At 40.5% G+C, this 17553-nt stretch overlaps 2 pseudogenes; both read left to right on the plus strand.

Annotated features, from left to right (window-relative positions):
* LOC117006777 overlaps positions 1-5265 on the plus strand; it is a 7279-nt pseudogene extending 2014 nt beyond the window's left edge.
* A 3539-nt stretch (positions 5266-8804) lies between these two features.
* On the plus strand, positions 8805-14061 carry LOC117006778 (annotated as a pseudogene).
* Positions 14062-17553: the final 3492 nt, after the last annotated feature.

Below are 17553 nucleotides of genomic sequence, written 5' to 3' on the forward strand. Positions count from 1 at the left end.
TATTTTAAAGTCAGAATCTGGTCCCCATACAATCTTCCACATAAAACCTAGTTGGTGCCAGAATTCAGGTGTTCCAGCAAACAGTTTTTCAAAGACAGTGCTTCAGAAGAAAAGCTGACATGCTCTTTTTCATACACATATGCACACTTTAGGACTTGCTTTATGTAATACATTTCACCTACTAACACTGATCACATCTGTCTAGAAGTAGTCAAACCTTTCAGGTTTTAAATGTATTACTACAGGTTCTGAAGTATTTCCTAATTATTGATGAAGTTTTTTGACAGAGTACATACCAAATTCCCTCTTTCTCCTTCATGACAGTGTTTCCCCTGCATTTGGAGGTGCCTCTGTGACATCAGGAACTCCTGAGACAAGGCAAGGAAAGAGAATATTTAGATAGGATGCTCTGATACCAAGTTTATGTATATTACTGTTCTCTGAAAGCCCTGAAAAACCTCAAGGATGTTATAACATTCAAATGAGATTAAATGGTAATTCTGCCAGTTTCAAACATTGCAAAACCATAACTCTGACAGAAGAACTGACTTGGGAGTCATGAGAGTTTTGAAAACTGCTGTTTGGAGATTAGATTCACCCTCTGGTTTCTGACAGTCTTACAGTAGTTTTCCTCTTTACTGTGATATCTTAAAATGTTCTTTTTCAAATGCAAGGCAAGAACTGTGGCCATCCATTTGTCTCTTAAACTACTCCAGATCATCTCTGGATTCCCACCTTTGTTTCTAACTGATTTCTCCCTTTTCCATGGCTCATGGCAATTTCTTTTATTACCTCACCCAACCTGTTTATTGCAGACTGGTGTAGATTATTAGAAGAAAGAATCTGTGATACACAGGTTGAAAAAACAATTTACACAAGCAGAGCTGGTCTTCAGTTTGTAAGGAATTGATACAGAGACTTCTGTGGCTTAGAAAAGAACAACAATACAATTTTCAAATGGCTTGTGATGACTGTCATCATTCCAGAAGAATGAATGCAGTAGTCCAGAAGGGCATTTAAGTCACCATCTAATAGGAAGTGAAATGTTGTTCTAGCAGGAAATCCATCCATTACAGTATGATATTTAGACTATCTTAATTATCAGCAGTTGACTGGTCTTGGATAAGCCATTTAATAAAGCTTCCCTGTCTTCAGAATATTTGGGTTTTGCTGATTAGATGTAAAAACTGACTGCAGGGTCATTTCTGAACAGCTGTGAGATCTTGAAAAAGGCAGTGGTTTCACTAATGGAGAAGGAATAATACTCAGAACCATTTTCATCAGTTCCTCACTTGGGCCAGCAGCCCCTCAGTAATGATTAGACACAATGATTTTCTTTCAGCTTGTTCTCACTGGCCCCATGGCAGGGACATGACCCAACTCTGTTAAGTCACCAAGTCTTGCCCACAGACTGGCCTGTGGTTTTTTTCCCCATCATGATATCCTGTCATAAGAGGGAGATTTTCATCTCACCTAACATTAAATATTTGATCTGAGGCATCTGAAGTACAGTTTATCACAGAGATGAACAGAGCCCTCCAGAGCACGATTTAACACACCCAGGATTGAACCAGCCCCAAGAAATGCCTCTTTCTATTCACTCATTAGGAAAGAGCCTCAGGCCTCCCAGCTTCCACACCTGAGCAAATGCCTGTTGTTACTTGTGGTAAATCCAGATCACAGGAACTCGAAGGTACTTATATAAGACATTTAATGGAACAAGTATTACAACATTCTCCTGCAATCACGAAGATGCACATTTTCATGTTCTTAACTGAAATTCCAAAGACAGTTATTTGTGGGTATGCTAAAAACTAGCAAATAACCAACCCAATTATGCTAAAGACAGTGTAGGAGAAAGCAGCCTGTGGGCTCTGTGAAGTGGGAAGACTTGTATTCCCTGTAGTGATTTCTCATATTTCCTGTTCTATCTAGGCAAAGAACTTAAACCACCTGGGAATGGTGGAGGAGCACACACTCACCAGGCTGATCATGGATGGACTCCCAGCAGGCTGGGATTCCCAGCTCTCCATCAAGGATCTGCATTTTGATGGGGTACCTGTGAGGATTTACCTGCCAAGAAAACCCTCTGCAAGCAAACGGAGAGGAGTCATCTTCATCCATGGAGGATGTGGCATTTTCGGAAGCATCAGTAAGGAACTGAAAGAGAAAATGTCATTATTTAGCTTTGTCAACTGCCTGTTTTTAAAAAACTCCTGAGTGAAGTGACTGAAGCTTAGTTTGAGACACTGAGATAGAAAGCACTTAGAGCTAATTTTAAACTTTTTAAACTCTCTAATCTGCACTTATTTAGTATTTAGATTATTTTATAAGATATAGCACTCTTTATCATAGAGCCATTAGGATCATAAAATGGTTTGGGTGAAGTGACCTTAAATACAATCTCCTTCCCCCCTGCCATGGTCAGGGACACCTTCCACTATCCAGGTTGCTCCAAGCCCCATCAAACCTGGCCTTGGACACTTTCAGGGATGGGAGAGCCACAGTTTCTCTGGGCACCCTGTACCAGGGCCTCCCCACCTTCATAATAAAAATGTGTTCCTTACATGCAAACAAATTCTATTCTCTCTCAGTTTAAAACCACTACCCACTTTTATTAGTAATAATCATAATAATTCCTTATTTTCCACACAGATCAATGATCTCTCTAAATATATGAAGTACACAGCACCTCCTGATGGCCAAATTCTAGATTATTTTCATGCTAAAGAAAATCTGGGTACTCACTAAATGGGCAAGGGCCAGCAAGCTATTGCAGAAATATGTCATAAAAGTGTAAGGGACAATATTGACTGGAGTTTTCTAAGATGTTAATTAATTCAACAACATTTGTTCTTCAGGAAGTTATGAAAGAATATGCCGGTACATAGCCAGAAAATGTGATTCAGTGGTTGTGTCTGTTGGGTAAGTAAGATTCAACCAGTGCTAATCCCAGAATTAGAGAACTCTGCTGCTTTCCCCCCTGCTTCCCACACACCCCTGAACTTTGAACAGAAGAAAAGAAACTGAGCTCTAGTGCTGTCTTCCCCACACTGCTGTTATGTGGGAGCAAGTGTGTGCCATGGAATGGCAATGGAAATACTGAGCCAGGGTAGAGTTACAGGTTTGTTCATTGTACATCACTGTCACCACAGAAATCATTACCTTTGTTTGATAGTAAGGAATTAAACGCCAAATATCAGATTTGAATATTTGAGGGGAGTATTTAAAATCATCTGGGATGATTTAAAAGAGTAAATAGTGAGTCTAAAATTTAGTATTTTTTAAAACCAGCATGGTCCACTGCTTCCTAGAAAGATGTTTTGATTATGGAAAATACATGATGGTTTAAAGAAACCTTCATTTCCAACAGATTCTTCCATGAAAAATTTATTGTTAAGGGATTTTATTAAATTGGGAGGAATTGGTTTTGAGAAGGAAAGGGAGGAAAAGTTGTTCTGGTTTGCTTCAGCATGTATAAACTTTAAAGTAGATATAATCAATGATGTAATTGATATTGGTTTGGGGGTGGTGTTTTTGCATGGGATATATTTCAGATAAGACAGAATGTGTAACAGCAGCTGCCTTCTCCACCTCTCAGGTATCATTTAGCACCGGAGCACAAGTACCCAGCCCAGACTCTGGAATGTCTCACTGCTACCGTGCACCTGCTGAAGGCTGCAGAGACCTACGGGGTGGATCCTGCTCGGGTCATCGTTTGTGGGGACAGTGTAGGGGGCACATTCACTACCAATGTTTGCCAAGAACTAGGGCAAAGGACAGATATCCCAAAGATCCGTGCCCAGGTGCTGATCTATCCATTTCTCCAAGCACTGAACTTCAATCTGCCATCTCACCAGAAAAATGCTGCCATTGCCTTCCTGTCCCGGGAGCGCACCGTCCATTTCATTCTCAAATACCTGAATAAGGATTGCTCCCTGAAGGAGCCCATTCTGGCTGGTTCTCATGTTCCTCAGAGTATAAATTGAAATGCAGGAAATTGATAAACACAGATGTTATTCCAGACGTGTTTAAACTGGGCTATAAACCCCCACTCCCCGCTTTGTTTTTACCTCGAGTCCATGAAGAAGTGCAGGAGCTGTTTGAGCCCTGGTTCTGCCCGCTGCTGGCAGAGGATGATGTTGTTTGTGGCCTCCCTGACACCTGTATTGTCACCTGTGAGCATGATGTGCTCAGGGATGAGGGACTGCTGTACAAGAAACGCTTAGAGGACAACAATGTACGTGTGACCTGGCACCACATGGAGAAAGGCTTCCATGGTGTACTGGGGTTTTTTGGATATGGTATTTTCTCTTTCCCATCATCAAGTACAATTATGAACCACGTTGTAGACTTTATAAAAGGCTATTAAATAATTTTCTTGCATACAGTGCACTGGTATTCAGAAAGAGTGTGATTCAATTAAATGGTTCAATTAACTATTTACTAGCTGTTTGTCCATTATAATCAAGGCAAGAACTTATGACATCAGCAGTGTGCTGAATTCTGATTTTCACTTGCTGTTACTGAGGAACATGATCTTTAGAGGTTTTTTGTAAGCTTGCTTTGATGTTCTCTTCTTGCATTGTAAGAATTTTTGTTCTCTTCATATGTCAAAGAATAAAACTCATCATAATAAAAAAAAATCTAAATGTGTAAGTAAAACCCACATGCAGTGTGTGAGTAATTAGCTATGTGCACACTCATGCCCACCTAGTGTTCCCAAAATCATCATGGCAATACCTCTGGAGAGGGGAGATTCCTTCCTACCTCAGGGATGAGTTGTAATCGCCATCAGAGTGTCTGTACAGACAAACAATAGCTTTGCATTTATGTTTAAAATCAGAAGGAAGGAATTGACTGTATATACAAACCTGATTTTAAAGGGAAATGGGGGACAGGTAGGTTGGTACAGCTCACACACTGCATGAGATGGGTACCAGGAGGTACCTGAGACTGCAGCAGAGATGGAGTGAGGGACAACTGCTCAAAAGTAACTGAATATCCTCTAAATCATATTCTCTAATGTTCCTTTCTGAGCAGCATTTGATTGTCTTCAGCTTACCTGGCTTTTGGGGAGTAAGGATTAAATAGCATGGAACTGCCAAATAATTTTTGGATATCCAAAGCCAAGGAAAAACCTGAGCTCAGTTGTTATATTGCTGTAATTGTTCTATTGCTCATTAGGAGAGATCCACCCTTGCTAACACAGATCCAAAGATAATTGCCATTGCACAGCGATATAGCCGGGCACGCAACGCCTAGGAATTGTAAAATGTTTAACTGTTGTGCAACCACCTTGCCTTTGTAACATCCATGCACACATGACTGTGGAAAGAGGTTACTACATGTCTGTGGTGCCAGGCAAACTGTGAGTAGGAAGAAGGCAGTGGGCTGAATGTTCTCGGTTGTCACCACGCTAATGAACGCTGATGACAGGTGAACTGGATCACATCTCTGCAGCAACAAGTCACTACTTGAGGGTTCTCATTCTCCAGTCCCTCTCAGCAAAATGAAATTACATTTCTTCGTGCTCTGTTGACACAACAGAGAGTTTATTTGTTTCATTTTTCCTGTTGAAGGCACGGCAATTTGCTCTTCAAGCAAAGAAATGCTTCCAGAGGCAAATAATGTCACAGTTCCAAATGTTCCCTCTTTGAGGACTTCAGGATCTGCCTTGGTTATGAAGACAAAGGTTGGGTTACCAGCTCACATGTTGGTAGCTGAAGCTGAAGCAGAGTCTGTATCTGCTATAAAAGCCTTGAAAGAAGTTGAATGATATTGGGGAAGTTGGAGAAGGTTGGCAAATGCCAGAGCTGCAGAGGTCTGTACAATTGCACCTTGTATTTTGTAAGTTATGAAATGGTCACAGACAATCTCATGCTGTTTTCCACAGTTCAGTGCAGCATTGTCAGCTCAGCCACCCAACACTTGTTTTTCTCTCCACTCTCAGTCTCTGCAATTATGCCTCAGTTATGTCCAATGTCCAAACTTGACACTGATCGACTCCTGAGATTTCTTCATAGCTCTTTATCCATTGGTCTTTAGTTTACTACAAACAGTAACAAATTTAGCTGTATAATATGTCAGCAGCATTATTAGTTCTCTTGAACAGACGTTTTAATCATGGGCTATAACCACTGAGTGCAGATGGGTAAGCACAGAACAGCAAGTGCTGAAATAATGTATTCATTAATCATGACTCTCAGATTTTCTAAACTTTAAGAAATCACACTATCTAACGTCTCCATGGAACTTCCTGTACTTTATTTAATTAATTTAATTAATTACAGATCTGCTATGTATCTTGCATTGCTAAGATAGAATGTTTGAAGACATTCTTATAGTCCCCAAAGCATGGCATTTTCAAGTACAATTTTTTAAAAATCAAGTACAAAACACAATGACAATCAATGCCACCTACGGAATTATGGACACCAAAGTCCTTCCTCAAGGAATTGTGCAGCAGAGGGTGAGGACTGACCAGCCCAGCTCCTGTTCAAGTTCAGATTTCCAGCACCAGATGGCTCTCATGCTCTGCAGAACCCAAAAGGAGCTTCTTGGGTCACACAGCACTTTGTCTGGAACGTTTCCCAGTATCCCAGTACAGGCTCCCAGTGAGTGCTGCCAGCTAATCAGCACCATGATCCAGAGGCAGGGAATGTTTTACATCTGTTACACCTGGCTCAGTCTTTCCCTTTGCACCCATATCAGGGAAAAAGAACAAGGAAGGACAAGATTTCAGACCTGGACATTCAGCTTTTAAATGGAAATTAATAAGAAAGGGAGTCCCTGGTGTGGCAGAAAATAGGGCTTCGGCCTGGACTATCCCTGCTTTATCTCACAGCAGCAGAGACAAGGTCAAAAAATTATCAGAGGCTAGAGAGAGCATTTATTTGAAAGATTATTTAGGGAATGGTTTTCTCCATCCTGGGCTTCAAGGTTGTGAATTGCTGAGATTAGCTCACACAGCATTAAGTGTACTACTCTGTACTTGCAATGCCCAAAGGGAAAAAACACATTGTTACTTCAAAAACCAACTAGTTTGTTTCTTCGACAGCTTCCAGCACATCCAGTCTTTGTGTAGAGCCCCTGGGGCTGCTGTGCTGTCCAGACCTTGCCTAAACGAGTCCAAGACCTGGCAGCTGTTGGTGAATTGGCAGCAAAAAGATTTAGAACACAGAAGAACAACAGGTGGTGAGAACTGCAGAACAAAGGATCTGTCACAGGTGTCAAGAGCCTTCCTAGATCCCCAGAGGGCCCAAATCTGGTAGGTTTACTTAGAGCACACCTCACCCAGTGGGACAGCAGAGTTGGGTATGGATCAGTTAATTACTTTCACTGTTAAAGGCTGGAGAAGGGAGCTGCAATTGCATTTTGTGCAACAGGTTTCCCAATGCCCGTCTGAGCTGTAGGAAAGATGAACCCTCTGTGCACCTTCGTCCCGATGGGTTTGAATTCACCACTGCCATTTCCCAAGAGTGTCCCAATCCCTAGGCAATGATCCTTTCACCAAAATCCCTTTATCAAGATGGGCATCAAATGCCATTATCCAGAAGGATAAACAAAAAGGAATCTGATTTTACATTTAGCATATTAATAACCTTCTGGCAAGGGAGGGAGAGGCACAGGGACATTGGGAAATGAAAATCCACAAAGACTTGTTGGGTTAAATGAAGAAATAGTTTGGGCAGAGAGAGCAGAACATGGAATCAGCTGCTTCTCAGAAGGTGTAACACCAGACTCAAAAATGAAGCTCTGTCCTGCTTATCCTAAACAGTTTCTGAGGTCAGGTATCAAGCCTGAGCCACTTTCTATGCAGGTTATGGACTATGCATGCTAAAACCCTGGGGTTCTTTGTCTTTATTTTCATTTTATTATATAATTCAAGGTCAGCTCATCCCTTATATTATTTTATTATAATTTAAGGAAAAAAAAAAGGCACAATATGTTAGCTCCAGAGGAAGATCCTGAAGCTCACCACTGGAAGGAGTTGGCTGCTGATGTCCAGCCAGTGCTACTAGCCCTGAAACCATGAAGTTCAAGTCTAGTTTACATCAGTTGGAATCATATTTCTACCTGGAATGACATCTGTACATAATAAGTTCCTGGAAGACAGACTGCAGCAGTGCCAGGTTCAACCAAAAAAACCAAACAAAAACCAAGGAAACACAGCAGCTGGTGCAGGAGAAGAGCCATTGAGGAGGATGAGGCAAGAACAGCTCTCAGACCAGGCTGCAGCTGCCTCTGGCTCCACTGTACTCAAAAGTGCAATGGCATCAGTGTCCAAAATCTGCCATCATAGGCGATGAAACATATTTGTTTTACTGAGCCTTGATTTCAATATAAACAATAAAACTGACAAAGTAAGGCATGGAGGGACAGCAAAGCAAGAATCTAAGAAGTTCAGAAGATGATTACCAAGAAATGCTGCACGGGAACTCACAAATAATAAAGACTTGCCTTTAATCAAAAACCAGAGAGACAGAACAAGTTTTTGTCTTCTTGTAAACTGACACTACAATGATCCATCAAGTCACGGTTCTGCTGTGATGGGCACAGCCTCGTTCCTGCAGATGTGAAAACCGCTTATGCAAGCCTCTCCCACAACTAATTGTTACTGTATAATTGTATGGTTGGGTTACCACATGTTTTCGTCTTCCTATTGGCATTTTTGAAAGCTGGATTATGAGCTCTGATGAGAACAGCTAATCCTGCGCCTTTACCTTCAGAAATCGGAAAGCCTGAAAAAGGGGGAGGACGCCACAGCTGGTTCCTTCTTGGGCTCCTACCAACACAGCAAGATGGGAATTCTTCTGGCCATTTTTCTCACTGTTTTGGCTGCTATTGTGGCAATTTCTTTCTATTATGAACACCCCAAAGGAGAAATTCCTCATGGAATCAGTGAGCGCCAAAAGTTTTATGTTCTTCATTTCCTCATGAACTTTGGGTTTGGTCTGGTAAGTAAAACTTACTGAAAGCTTGAGTTTTTAAGTTTATTTTCATTAGAGGGATAATGGTTTGGTGATGTTTTTTAGAATCAGTATTTAAATAAATTGCAAATATGCAACTGGACTGATTAGGTGATGTCAGAAGATTCCTTCAGCTGTGCTGGGCATAATAGACTCCCCTGTTTGCTATACAGCACCAAAGGCAGTATTTTTGAAAAATAAAATGGGCAGACTGTGCAATTCTCATTTTTTTTCTGATTTTTCTGTGTTTTAACTTTTCATGCCTGCTGCCTCCAGGCAGTGCTGGAGGGCTCAGGAGGTAACCTGCCCTGTGGATGTGGAATTTCTGCTCTGTATAACACCGTGCTTGCTTACAGAGTGAGCAGCTAAATGATATCTGTGATCTCAGCTCTCTCCTACAGCCCTGTCACTCTGCTCCTGAGCTGCCACATTCATCATCATTTGCCTTTCAATACGCCTGAACAACTTGCTTTTCTGAGACACTGCACGTAATATCTAAAGTGACTTTCTGTGTCATTGTTTTTGGCACATTTTTGATCTGTCCTCACTTTTAGTCCTCGCTTTTTTCAAAACTAAAACATGACATGCACTTGTCTTTCTGTTTCACCAATCCTCTGTCCTGAATTAACTGTTGCCCCAGTCATTTATAAAACCCTTCTGCGACACCTACACTAAGCTTTAATTGCTTAAATTGTGAAAAAAACCTGTTCAATCTCTTTGCTTGTGCATTACATTTCACTTCAGTTCTATGTTCTAATGTTCTTAATTCTTCCTTCTTTCCCTGCCTCGTTGTTTTGTAAGTTTTTTTGGAAGTCAGGGAGCTCCCAAGAAGGTGACTCACTGTGTCTCTGGCGTCACACCCACTGCTTTGAGGTAAACCAATAAAACAGGATAGGAATTGAAGACAAAGTAAATTTTCTTGCAAGTATTATACAGTGTATAAACACCCACATTTCCTAAATACTGTGTGACTACTCTTTATCCATCAAAATTTTATTTTTGTGTAATTCACTTGTTAAAAGTGGAACTGCAGAATTTAGGAACTGGTGATTTGTGTAATTTTTAACTTCTGATTTACAATTTTGTATCTTTTCTGCTGGCCAGTGAGAGGCCAAACAAGCACTGTCACACACTGCCTGAAAGGAGCAGAGATAAGGACATTAATGGAGGGTTACACCGAAGTTTAAATGCAAGCAGAGTTCAATTCATGTGGCAACTCTTGTTGTGCTGTTGGGCAAATTACTTGTGCCAAATTCTTTCAAGGGCTGAAAATCCATGAAGTCAAAACTGCATGGAAAATTCAGTTTACAGGTATATCCAATGCTCAGCTGGCAAAAGGCAGCCCACTGTGGTTGGTAAGGTCTCCTAGGACTCCTTTTAGGATTTTCAAGATAAAGATATTTTCCATATTCCATACATATATAGCTAATTGCACATTTAACCTTTACTGTTACAAAAGTATTGGTGTGAGGAAAGAAAGTACCAGAGGGAAATTGATGAATAAATAAGTAGTTATTTTCCCACAGACATGGACCAGGAATTCCATAGCAGGAATCAATATGTGACTCTAACTTTGCCACAAGACAATCCCTCCTGGGTATGGGATCAGCTCTTCAGATGGCCTAAAATAGGAAACCTGCACCAAATTAACAGGATCATGTTACTGAGCCACATGAGGTCTGTGAAGTATGAGGTGAAAACCTCAAGGGCAAGTTTTTAAGATCCATGCAGTGCATACCTTTATATGTATAATTCTCCTTGAAATGCATATGCATGAATAATGGCAGCACAACAAACTGAATTACTCATTAGAGAAGTCTGCTGTGGAAGTAGCGCAAAATTGAATCCAATATAGTGGACATACAGTGATACTGCCTCTTATTTTTCATCTTGAGCAGGAATAGACAAGACAAGGCTACAAATGAAACAGCTTAAATCCATGCAGATGCAATGGGGTAGACAGAGTGACATAAGAACTTAGCCCGAGTGTTTAAGTAAGAATCAGTGAGCTGTGAGAAGATCAAGCCTGAGTTCAAAGCTATTCTTGGTCAGGAGACTGTGGTAGATGCTATGGATTTTTTTTCCTGCTATTAAAAGCAGTGTGAGTTTGGGAAACAAAAATATTGGTTATATTTCTTCATCCAAAGCTGAAGTTTAAAATACTGTAACTACTCTCTCCTTATTTTGTTCAGGCACATGGCTACTGAAACACCTGACAAGGTGAAGTATATGACAAATTTTATCTGCTATTAATAGTTTGATTGTTTTCCTACTGAATTGACCATAGAGTTTAAAATTCTTAATTATCAATCTCCAGGTTAGCTAGAAATTTGCACTAATTTGTGGTTTCTTTTATCACCAGGCAACATTTTTGGACAAAGTAGGTATCATCTCAGAGGTCCATCTCCTCAGGGTTATAATGGAAACAATACCACCATTAAAGGATACACGTCTTCTTATCAAGGACGTAAGGTTTGAAAGGGTTAAAGTGAGAATTTACCAGCCCAAAGCATCAAGCAACAGCCTGAGAAGGGGAATGCTTTATTTTCACGGAGGAGTTGGCCGGTTGGGAAGTATCAGTAAGTAACAGAAGCAATCTGAGCTCTCAGCACATGCAGCCTGTACATGGGCAGGGAGGGGTGAGATGGCTGTGGCATCTAGAATAGTCTCTGATCATTTTTAGTACCTATTTTATTCCTTCCTCTTCATTCTTATGAGGAAAGTTGAAAATCTCATTAGAATTTTATTTCTTATTTAAAGCACCCATTTTTTGTTCCTAAGTGTGTGCAAGCTGGTGTGTGTATCATGCTGTGTGTCTTTATAGTGGAAAAACAAGGACAAAACACATTTTGGAATTTGAATGGGAAAGGGCTGACATGGTGCCTCATGCACAAGAAAAAAATCTTGTACCGGATTAGCAAGTTTTTTGTGCTTTTTTTTTTTTTTTTAAACAACTTCTCCCGTTCAAAATCAATTTAAAAGTGGCAGCAGTGGCTGTCTTTAACTTTTTGAAGAGGGGACCGAAACAATGCATCGGTTTAAATTCTGGATTTCTTACAGCCAGAAGATTCTCAGAGCTGTAAGGAAATGGTGAGCAATGCCCAGGTCAGACCATGCCACATGCTCCACATATTGTGTAGCCTTAGCCACGCAAGAGAGAGAAGAATTTCAGAATATTTTCATCCCATTCTTTTTAAAGCAAGTGATAACTGCAGTGAACTGCTCTGTTTGCCAGGGGCCTACGAAAGGACGTGCCGCTATTTCTGCAGGAAGACCAACTCAGTGGTGGTGTGTGTTGAGTAAGTGACCAGCCCAGACACCCAGACCCCAGTTCTGCAAGTCTTTCTTGCAGTCAGGCTCCTTTTAAAGTACATTCAGTGCCTGCACTTAATGATCCCTGCCTCGCACCCACACTAATTCCTCTCGGGAGGAATTAGTCAACTAATCCCCAACTGGTTATTTCCAAATGAAATCCATTACAGCAATTTTATAATTTGTAGCTACCACTGAGACATGAGGATGTTTTTGTTTTCTAGAGCTTCTTTTCAAGAAGGTGTTCTATTCAAACCCCTTAGGCTGAAAGCCTGCAGGGTAACTTTCCTTGAAAGCACAGTTGCCCAGAACCCCTGTCCACCCTCAAAAGAAATCCACACACTTGATCTATTGTCTTAAATTCTTCAGTAAGTTATACTTGCAGACATGATGCATTTCCATGAAGAAATGGCAGCAGGAAATCCACATTAACTTGTAGTCAACCTGAGATGCCCATTAAAAATACTTCTCTGATGAGCTGTAATGCTTTTCTTAAAAAAACAATGTCTAAAAGTTCAGGCAAAGAGTTGATTACAATTGCACTAATTGCTGTTTATCCTAAAACTTGAAGAACCAATAAATCATTGATTCTGTTTAAAGAATTTAGCTTCCAGAAGACTGAAAACAGTTCAGATTTTCATTATCAATTTTCTATGCTCATATTTTCTAACCATTTGTTGTTAAATGTTCATTTGCTAATTGGAATTAATGATAACTGAATAACACACCTGCCTTGCCAGCTAATTCCAAAACACCTCTCAGGTGCCTTCAATCACTAAGATATGTAAAGAAGTGTTTTGCAAAGGTAGAACAGTGTACTGACTCTCCCAAACAAACAGTAGCAAGTAACACATCAAAAGCACGAATTTGGGGCAATTCTATTGCTGCAATTTTAATTGCAGAGTATTTTCCTGTCTTTTGAGAGAAATAAATGAATGCCAAGATTCCATCTGGCCTGTCACTGGAAATGACTGTGCTAAAACACTTTCACTCCTCTTCAGGTATCGTTTAGCTCCTGAGCACCCATATCCAGCCCAGTTTGAGGACTGTCTCACTGCTGCCATCCACTTTCTGAGGACTGCACAAGACCATGGAGTCGACCCTTCCCGTGTTGTCATCTGTGGAGACAGCAGTGGAGGGACACTCACTGCTGCTGTTGCTCAAGCACTGGTGAACAGAAGGGATCTCCCAAAGCTGAGGGCACAAATCCTAATATATCCTTTTCTGCAGGTGTGGACTTTGATCTGCCTTCTTATCAGCAGAATGCAAGAGTCCCCATTTTGCTAAAGGAACGAACCCTTGTTCTTGGCTTGAAGTATATTAATCTGGACTTGGGCTTCATTAAAGAACTATTTAAAGGCTGCCATGTTTCAGAACAGCAGAGACTGAAATATCAGAAATGGGTGAGTCCTGACCACATCCCTCATGAGTTTAAAACAAGAGGTTACAAACCAAGTCCAAAATCTCCACCCTCAGAAGAAATCTGTGAAATGGCCAAGCTCGTGTTTGACCCAGTTTTTTCCCCACTGCTGGCTGAAGACAGTGTTATTGCTCAGCTTCCTGAGACTTTCCTTTTGACCTGTGAATTTGATGTGCTTAGAGATGATGGACTGCTGTACAAGAAACGATTAGAGGACCATGGTATAAAAGTGACCTGGTGCCATCTGGAAGAGGGGTTCCATGGAACAGTGTTCTTAGCGGTTTTTGCGAGGTTGATAAGATTCCGCTCTGGAACTCAAGGCTGGAAAAGATAGTCAATTTTCTAAGACTGATGTAAACTTACATACTTGCTTTCTTTTCCTGATTCCTATGTCTTTTTGTTTACAAACTTATTTTTAAAAATCCTCATTTTCCTTTTCTTAACTCATCACCTTAAATTTTCTGCATTGCATCTATCTTCTTTTTCTGCATTGCATCTGTCTTCTTTTTACCCACTAAGCTGATTGCATGATGCCTTTGCTTAATTTTCTCTCAGGAGAGGCAAAATCAGGTGAATTCACATTTATTTCCTCTTTACCAGCTCTTCAGTTTTCTCTTGTAGCCATTAAAGATCTTATAGCACTGAGTTTGCACTGTGGTCTGGTTGAGTAAACTTCTGCTCCTATTAGAACACAAACCACGTTTGGAAACGTGAATCTACAGGGTCAGTGTATAAAGAGTATGGCCAAAGACTTAGGAAAGGCTGTATCTGCTGAGAGCTGAATTTGAGACAAGCTTAGAGAACTAAATGTAGCAGAAAAAATGTGAACATAGACAGAAATGAAAGAAGGGGAAGAGAGGGAAAGGGCAGGCTGGAACTACTGATGTTATAACAAATACTGGTTAAAGAAAATAACATCTGTTATAAAAATATGCATATACATTTTTTATATAGATAATAGATATATGGGAATATAAAGTAGTTTCAGTTCCTTTACAAAGTGTAGGCCTGCACTGCCTGATGCAGGAAGGACTCTCCCTTTGAGGGACAGTGTCAAGTGCCATTGGAGAGAAAGAAGAATTATTGAGAAAATAAAATTTAAAAAAATTGAAGTTCAGGTCAATCTTAAACTGTTTACAACAAGACATGAATGATCAAGGAAGCCAATACAAAATAAAATGGCATAAGAAAAGTGTAAAGCTATTTTCTCAGAAATTAACTCAAGTATTGCCAGAAATGTCAGTAAATATTTGAATTACATCATTCTGAGGTGAATGTATAACTGTAGAACAATGCAATTGTTTTGGGTTTTGTTGTAATCTTATATCCTGAATTAAAACAACTTGTCATGCCACTGGACTCTACTGTCTTGAATTCTTCAGTAAGTTCTCCTTGGAGGCAGGATGCATTTCCATGAAGAAACAAAACCAGGGTGAGGATGCAATTTTACTGACAGTCAGAACTTCTGACTGTCTTTGCTTAAATTAACACCTGGAACACTACTCACACTAAAATTACCACCATTCTTGTCGAGGAAATTCTAGCTCTATAATTTTCAAGCAATACTCTCTGTATCTGATATTACTTATGTGTTTTCTGCCCCCCACTGGCTCATTTAAACTACAACCTAAAGCAAGGATGCTGCAGACAGTTATGTAAGACAAATGATCCAACAGAAGACACCCTACAGCCAAGGGAAGGGCTTTCCTGCAATGCTCTGCATGGCTATTTACACCAGCAGATGAGCAATGAAAGCCTGCCAGAACAATATGAATTACATTTAGTTACATTCACACAGCAGTCAGAAAAAAGAAAATTTATAGGGATCTTCCATATGAATGAATGCAAGGCAAATAAGCATAAAGCCCAGAAATCTGCAGTGTTTTCCTGATTTCTAGGCACACTTCCATGGACACTGTGGAATGCTGCCTGTTTTCCATGTGGGCAGCCTGTGCCATGAATGCTGAGGTGACAGCAGTGAGAGTTTGTCCATAAGGTGGTAGAGCAGTACATTCCTGCCACTCAAATACACAATGAGTCAAACTAACACAAAGGCTGACAGCTGCCAAACCTCTCATGGGTGTTATACCCCAAAGACCATAAGATGAAGATATTACAGATATTTTTTTTTTAAACCTAGAGAGCTCCTGGGTATTGATGAGTTTTTGCCTATGAAGACCTTTGAAAATACAATATTGATAGTAGTTTCCTTAGCTGGGGCAGTTCCTTCCCATCTTGACAAAAACAACCAGTTCCTTCCCCAAGGGAAGCTGAGATCCCTGAGGTGATAATTCTCTCCAGGATTTGCACCCTGAGGGAAGGGACAGCCCAAGCCATGCTGCCCTCCAGAAACAGGGTGTGGACAAGGCAGGTCCATCCCAGGTGTTAACCCACACAGTGTGGGCATGAGCCACATTTCTTTAACTGCTCTCTAGAGTTTGGCAAGAGCACTACACAAATAAAAGAATCCAGGAGCAGATCAGAGCACTGAAACCTGAAAACTAATGAGATGCTGGGAAGCTCAGTGCAGCTGGGAGGGCTTGACACTCTTTGAGCTGCTCTGTGTGACAGAAGATGTTGAAGGAAATTCAGAAGGGAAAGCAAACTGCCCTGCACCATTCCATCAGCAGATGTCAGCACCAGCTGAGTAACCTGGAAAACCTCTTCATGCTCTGGGCACACAATGTGAGTACCTGAAACATGTTACCAAAGGGCAAACTGTGGTTTAATTTCAATATTTTACTGAAGCTGTTCTTATGCCTTCATAGCCTCAAGCTGTCTGTTTAATAACAGAGCACATTTTAAGCCACAACAACTTTAGATTACCTGTTCTAACCAATCAAGTCTGGAGTGGTGTATTACAGAAGTTTACCATTTCAGTTATCCTCTGCTTTGCTGTCTTCACCTCTTTATACACACTAGTTACAACTCACATACCACAGCATTTTTAAATAAACAGGCAATTAGAAAACATTCCAAATTTCTACCTCTATTATTTATAAATAATGTTATTTATTTTAAAGCACTTAACACTATTGTCTGCCTGTGATGCCCATTCTCTGTACTGCTCATGCATAATCCTGCAAACTCTGGCTGTTTTTATTGCTGTTTTCCTTGTCTCATTCACTGTGTTTGCTGATTCCTGTGCGAGTGCAGACACTGCTAAACTGAATTTTTGGACAAACAGACAAACCTGCCATGGTAAAATAAGGGCAGTTGAGGTTGTTATATTTATATTCAAGCAAATTCTGATTTAATAAGACTCATTTTGATGTGATGACCTGCCATGAAATCCCAAGTGGATGTTCCAGAGCAGCTCTTTGGAATCCCTGTGTATGGAGCAGAAGTTATTCAGTCTGAAGAACAGAACTGCACAGCAACAGAGACACAGACACCCAACAATCCATCCACATTTCCCAAGGCTACTCTACAAAACCTCCAGTTGAATAAGCATTGCAAAAATGTACCTGCTCTGAACTGCACAACACAAGATCTGAGTTTCCATCACTGAGTGCTAATACATAACATTTATCTTTTTTTTTTTTTAATACAGTACAGCTTTTACTCCAGAATTTGTTAGCAGCTGTTTAGCCTAGGAGTCATTTGGAAGGGACAGACTTCAAAGAAGAGAAGGAAGAAAGAAAGGCTAAAATAAAGATTTATGCCAGACTAAGTGCAAGGTGGCTTTCTGTCGTAAGAGCAAAGCACACAGGAAGTAGCTACTTATTTGGGTGGGGAGATGGAGATAACAGAAAGGGAGGACACTGAAAGACAGGTAGGAGGCAGCCTAAATGCAGAGGCAGATGAAGCAAATACACAGCACCTTTAAAAACCAGTATGGTAGAGCAT

Source organism: Catharus ustulatus, chromosome 24 (genome assembly GCF_009819885.2).
Source record: "Catharus ustulatus isolate bCatUst1 chromosome 24, bCatUst1.pri.v2, whole genome shotgun sequence".
NCBI lineage: Eukaryota > Metazoa > Chordata > Aves > Passeriformes > Turdidae > Catharus > Catharus ustulatus.